The following is a 7,574-nucleotide window of genomic DNA, read 5'->3' as shown; positions in this document are numbered from 1 at the left end:
TCAGTTATTTTTTATTTTTAGAGATTGATCTCTTGTGATATTGTGTTGGTGTTGGAACTGGGACTTCTCTCAAAAAGGTTTCATTAATCTATAGTAGTATTAGTAAGCTTCGTAGTCCAAATGACGCTTGCTGAGAAATGTGTGATTCAGTCATGGTCGATAAGTATAGCTGCTCTCTCTATCCATGTTGTTAATTGTTTTCATTGGTCACGGTCCTGGGCCAGAGTTTTGAGGCTGTCAAGATCTTGTTGTGACTTTAGTATGGAGGGCATTGCAGTATTTCTTAGTTCTTCATGGATTAATTTGGCCTCATCTGAATCCAGAAATTTCTGATATGTAGAGAGGTCCTGGTTCAGAATTGTGTGAATCTGCCAAGGATTCTGCTTATTTACTAATTTATTTGTTCATTCATTTATGGATGAGTTAAATAGTAGTTCTCTGCTCTTGGTAAATGAATTGTTGTCCTTTGCAATGACAATAGAAAATCAAAGATGCAAAATAAAAATCCTTAGAAGTTTTATGATTTTGCCATCGTATTTCATTTATTACGGCGGCTACTTTGGTGATTCCCTCTGAGTTTTTAGAAAAATTTTATTATTGTAATTAAGTGGGTTGGGGAGGGTGGTGTTAAAGTGAAATGCACTATGTATTACTATTGTTTTTAAAAACAAAAAGCTTAAAACTTGTCTCTTCCAGAAATTTTTATCATAGATATTTTCTGCTTGATTATTTGTGTTATGATGTATTATTATTATTATTATTATTATTATTATTATTATTATTATTATTATTATTATTATTTTTATTATTATTAGTGTTATTGTTATTATTATTATTATTATTATTATTATTATTATTATTATTATTATTATTATTATTATTATTATTATTATTGATTTTTATTATTATTATTATTAAGTTACTGTCCTTAGCAAATTTAGTGTATATGTTGCTGCTTGAAGTTCGAAGGAATAAATACAATGTGAAATTGAATGTAAGCTTAAATTTAATATATGAAAACAGATAGAATGGACGTGTCGGGTTTCACCTTTATTAAACAAAACAGGATGAATGAAAAACTACTGAACACAGTCACCTCACGGCATGAACTCAAGACTGGACCTCATTTAAATATTATACAACCTTTATCTCTTGCCCCTTTGACTCCCCCGGCCATCTCATGTCTTTTCCTTAAATTACATACCAGTATCGTCACTAGTATGACTATTACTACTACTACTACAACTACTACTACTGCTACGACTACAACTACTACTACTACTACTACTACTACTACTACTACTACTACTACTAAAAGTACACGTAGAAAACTTCTGCTGCTGCTAATGATTATACTGATACCTACATTCCTTATATTTTGTATTTATTTCCAATTCCATTGTCTGGGTGTGGATCCTGACCTCCTATAGCGGGCAGGGAGGTACATACTGTGTCTTCTATCCCCTTATATCTGTTTTCCAACATGCTTTCTGTCTTTGTCTTGGAATGAGATTACTTTGTTTTTTCCTGGCCCTGGTTGGAGTCCTGGCTGGGAGGGAAACAGTCAAATGCATAGTTAGTGTTTTGGGAGATGATATTTTTTCCTTGTAAATCATCTCTCTGTTATGTATTATTATATTTGTTATTTTTAGTGTATAGTGTAAGCATTTGAGTGTATTCCTCTTTGTTGGATTTTGTGCTTGTGTCCGGATGAGACTTATAGGTGATCTCAAACTAAGTACATTGGTGGTATGCTCTTGGAATTTAAATCTGATCCCTATTTGTTCCTAGTTCCCCTTTGTCTTACTTTTTCTTGGGTGCTTTAATTGTAATTCTAGAACTTTTTGCTATCCCATTTTCTTCCTTTTTACTGGCGTTGATATAACCTAAATGTGTTGCAAGCGCCGTGAAACCCTTAAAAGCAAATTTAAAAAAACAAAAACAATTCCATTGTATTTGTTTTCCAACAATTGTCTACACTTTACTTTTATTTTATTTCACTTTCTATACTGCGTTACACAGTTCCTTTCCGCCTCCCCTCTTTTGACTGAATTAATTGCGCACCTTTTATAAATATATATTGTTCTATTTTAATTTTTGCTTCCTTACAAAGGAGCATACTATTTCCTGCCCATCAATGTTTTTGTTTATTCATCTTAACAACGCCACTACCACATTATCTCATTCATCTATAGTGTTTCATTCATCCTGTTTTGTTGATAAAGGGGAAACCCAAAACGTCCATTTTACCTGTTTTCATATATTAAATTGAAGCTTACATTCAATTTCACATTGTTATTTATTTGCAATTTTAGTACCATTAACCAACTCAATTATGATAATACATCATAACGATTTGTTTTATTTATATTTTTCATTTGTCGAGCTATCACATTTTATTCTATTTTGTATAACATATATTTAGGGGTGTGAGGGTGAGTTACGATTAGTCTAGTGATATTGTAAAGTACTTTGAGTTTTCAGCATTTTGTGCTATAAGAGAGTATTTTATCATTATTATATTGTACCTCTAGAATGTTTTCACCATCCAATTTCCTTCCTTTTAACTGGCACTGATATAACCTAAATGTGTTGCAAGCGCCGTAAAACCCTTAAAAACGAACAAAATATATTATTATTACTATTATTATAATTATTTCTATTATTATTATTATTATTATATCATTATTATTATTATTATTATTATTATTTCTATTATTATTATTATTATTATTATTTTATTATTATTATTATTATTATTATTATTATTATTATTATTATTCTATTATAATAATTATCAGACTTGAAATATCAACATAATGATCACATAGATGTGGTTGGATTTTTAATGCATTTATTTTAATCATCTTTTAAAATCATTTTAAAAATATTTCTTTCTTTTTATTTAAAAAAAAAGATCGAATAATACTCATTTTGACACATTATTTTTCTGTGAATTATAACTGAACATGTTAACAACAACAAAAAATAGATGTAATTTGATGTTTTGCCATTTATTTTAATTTTAATTTCTCTCAGTTAGAATTAAGATCATAGATGAATGCGCAACATTGACTGACAATAAATAGATGTATAATCATCCTAAAATTGAATATTGAAAGGTAATGAGAAATTTAATTAGCTGTAGCAGTTTTGAATTAAAAACAATATTCAATCTTTACCCGTCGTAGATGAGATTTGATTGGTCATCATATTTCACTGAATTCACAAAGAGAGCAACTATTGCAATATTCAATTTACAGCTGTTGCACTCTTCGTGATAAAGTTGGGCATACTATTATAATCAGATATGTAGTTCATGAGAGAAATTATGGTTTGAAAGAAATTCAGTCTCAGCTCATGTAATTGACAAATTTGAGAGTATATGCACTGGTGTAATATAAAGATCTGAAAAGATGTGTATGAAAAAGTGTCAGACAAAGTAAAAGAAAAATACAAGAAAAAAAAGAATCTTAAAAAATCAGCCTGTCTCGACTGGGCCTTGTCGGGGCAGGCTGATTTTTTTTCGGATGGTTTTTCTTTCTGCTTTGACTGGCACTGTTTCATAAAATGCAATTGTCGCTGGATTCTAGCTCGCCGAATTCCAGCACACTCTGCAATCTCTGGGTGCGGTTCCTGATCTCCCATAGTGGGCAGGGAGGTACTTACTGTGTCTTCTATCCCCCTATATCTGTTTTCCACCAACTCGCTTTCTGTCTTTGTCTTGGAATGAGATTACGTGGTTTTGTTCTACCCTTGGCCGGATATCCTGGCTGAGAGGGAGACAGTCAAATGTCTAGTTTTGGGGGATGATATTTTTTTCCTTGTAAATCATCTCTCTGTTATGCACCGTATTATGTTTTGTACACATATTATATATGATTTGTAAACATTTGAATGTATTCCTCTTAGTGGGGACCTGTGCTTGTGTCTGGATGAGACTTTTAGCTGATCTCAAACTAAGTACTTTGATAGTGTGCTCTTGGAATCTACATCTGTTTCCTATTTGAACCAATTCCCCTTTTGTCTTCATTTTTCTTAAAAACAAACAAACAAACACACTCTGCAATATGACACGCTGGAGCTGAGTGACCAAATTTGTGCATCGGATTCAGCACGCTTTTTGGCTAGAATCCAGTGAGCACTGTACACCTTTTCGGATCTCCGCCTGTTAAAGGGTTATAATATCACTTATCAGTTATTTAATGTGTAATAATCTTGAAGAGTAGATATGTACAAAGTACAAAGCATATTGTCCTCATTTTGTGGAAGAGTTTTACTTCTGATCCAACGCAATTGTTTTTAATTCACAATTAGCTGTTGCAGATGGTTCATAGTACATAAATGTTTTTGTTTTGTTTTTTCTTACTTTAAATGATCTATTCAGATTACAATGTTTAGATCAATTGTAAATGTGTACAAATAGTAGTTTTGTTTTAATTCAGTAGCTAGTTTATATCAATTGGTTTTATTTATTTATTTATTTTTTTAATGCATTTATAACTGATGAATTTGAGATATTTATTACGTCATTATCTTTATAAACACCCTATTAGAAGCGCATTTCTCTATATTGATCCATCATCTCAATACAACATTATTTCAGATTGAACCAGATACATAAAATTGACTTTCAGTTGTAAATGCGGCTATGTTGGTCTTGTGTTTGATACTATGAATGGGAAGGTCCTGGGTTCAAGTCCTGCTCTTAGTGGCGAATAGTTGAGTCCTTGGAAAAAGCCTGTTTACTCACATTCTTTCACCATACTCAGGTGTAAAATGAATACCGTTAATTGTATTGTCTATGTCCCAAAAGAAAATTATAATTTCACCCAATACATCATGTCTCCTCCTATGTGTTAAAAGTTGCTGTTAGCTAGGGACTCCTTGTAAATCACTTTGAGCATGTTTAGTAGATATTGCGCTATATAAAAGTTCAAGATTTCTGGGGGGGGGGGGGGGGGGGGGGGGGTTTGTTTTTGTTTTTATTAAAAAATGAAATTTTATTTGAATTAGTGTGTCCTCTTGAGAAGAATATGATACAAATATTGCTGCTTGAAGCTCGAAGAAATAAATAACAGCAGTCAAGTGGAATGGAAGCTTCAGTTTGGTTAACGAAGGCAGATTGTATAGACATTTCGGGTTTCCCCTTTGTCAACAAAACACCTGGGTGGGGTTCCTGACCTCCCATAGTGGGCAGGGAGGTACATACTGTGTCTTCTATCCCCCTATGTCTGTTTTCCAACATGCTTTCTGTCTTTGTCTTGGAATGAGATTACTTGGTTTTGTCCTGGCTCTGGCCGGATACCCTGGCTTGGAGGGAAACAGTCAAATGTATAGTTAGTTTTGGGAGATGATTTTTTTTTCCTTGTAAACCATCTCTCTGTTATGCACTGTATTATGTATAATATATATTTTATTTGTAAACATGTGATTGTATTCCTCTTAGTGGGGACCTGTGCCTGTGTCTGGATGAGACTTTTAGGTGATCTCAGACTAAGTACTTTGATAGTGTGCTCTTGGAATCTAAATCTGTTCCCTATTTGAACCAATTCCCCTTTGTCTTACCTTTTCTTGGGTGCTTTAATTGTAATTCTAAAACTTTTTACTATCCCATTTTCTTCCTTTTTACTGGTGCTGATATGACCTTAATGTGTTGCAAGCGCCGTAAAACCCTTAAAAACAAACAAAAACAACTTAGTTTTGTCTTGGCCATGGCCGGACACCCTGGCTGAGAGGAAAACTGTCAAGTGTATTGTTAGTTTTGGGAGATGATATATTTTTCCTTGTAAATCATATCTCTGTTATGCATTATATTATGTTTTGTTTACATATTATTTATGATTTTTAAATATTTGAATGTATTCCTCTTAGTGGGGACCTGTGCTTGTGTCTGGATGAAACTTTTTGTGATCTCAAACTAATTTGACAGTGTGCTCTTGGAATCTACATCTGTTCCCTATTTGATCAAATTCCCCTTTGTATTACCTTTCCTTGGGTGCTTTAATTGTGTCTCTGGAAATTTTTACCATCCGAGTATTTTCCTTTTTACTGGCGCTGATATGACCTTAATGTGTTGCAAGCGTTGTAAAACCCTTAACAACAAACAAACATCAACAAAACACGACAAATGAAACACTGAAGACCTATTCATTGACCGTTTATCAGTATCTAGTTCACCTGGACATAATACCAATTAGAGATGAAGGGTCAATTATAATCTTTTCGCCTGATCAATTACACTGTAAGTTAGAATTAATCAGAATTAATCATTTATCATAAGTCATATAATGTTATATCTATGATTACTGTATCCCCATCTCTAAGAAAAAATTATTTTTTTAAAAAATACATAGATAAACATTCACAGACCTGTCAAATGAATGTTGAATTATAATGCATAGCAATTGTTCACATATGATCAAATATATTCGCAAATCTGTTAAGCATCACTTGATTCTGAAATGAAATTTTCTTGTCTGTGGTGTTGAAACATCAAGAGTCTTATTGGTAGGCTTGGTGAGCAAAACCAAATGTGGTGTTCGTAAATTGTTTGGGTCAGCCAAGCTCCATCCTTGACTTTGACACATTCTTTCTGACATTCATTTGTTGTATACAACGGAGAGGACTGATGCAACAACAGTTCTGTAAAAATGTACATCAAGAAACAACAACATTGTTTACATGGGTGAAAGACAATTTCTTTTCCCTCCTTGTTTAAGAGGAATGTTCTTTTAATTGTTCTCTGTTGTAAATATTGGAATATTGGATGATAATGTGCTGGAACGAAACAAAGCAAAACAGCATTTTAGTAAAGTCCATTAAAAAGTAATGTACAAAAATTAAAAAGTCTTCTGCCGTCTGTCTGGATTTTAAGTGATATACACTCTAGCACGGCTTCCTCAAACTCATTTGAATGTCCCAAATTTTTTCCTTATTATTCTTTGTTATCATTCCATTCCTTCCTCGAACTCATTTTTACCTCGAACACGGTTTCCTCAAACTAATTTCACCAAGCCAACGTACAAAAATATTTAATTAATTAAAGTTGTTTTTTTTAAAGTGCGCCCCTGTAATATTGGCAGTTACTTATGTGTGTACCTATCTACACTGCATGTGTGTGTGCTGTATATAATACACATGCAGACACACACAGCAACTCACACACTCACTCGCCATTTCGCATAAAAGACACCTCTCTGCTTATTCTTATCACTTCGCCATAAGTTCTAGTTTCAATGCCATGTGCTATGATGTGCAAGAGGTTGGCTACGGTGGTAAATGAATGTTGTGATACAGCAAACTCCCCCCCCCCCCCCCCCCCCCCCCACACACACACACACATTCACACATCCCTTGTAACATATCAATAAAGTAAATAATAATAAAATTCCTTTTATTCATCCTAATGCGGAAATTTGTCTTGGGGTTTATTCAAAGGGAAGACTGGAATAACCCAGGTATCAACCGCAACACAGCACAGCAAATTGAGCTAGGGAGAAATGGCTTGTTGACGGCCATGTAACTCAGTGGATATTCAAACTGGGTATCTTTCGGGTACAAAGCAAAGACTA

This window comes from Berghia stephanieae, chromosome 7, assembly GCF_034508935.2.
Source record: "Berghia stephanieae isolate SIO BIC M18660-M18661 chromosome 7, UCSD_Bste_1.3, whole genome shotgun sequence".
Lineage (NCBI taxonomy): Eukaryota > Metazoa > Mollusca > Gastropoda > Nudibranchia > Aeolidiidae > Berghia > Berghia stephanieae.
This window is presented reverse-complemented; position numbering follows the sequence as displayed.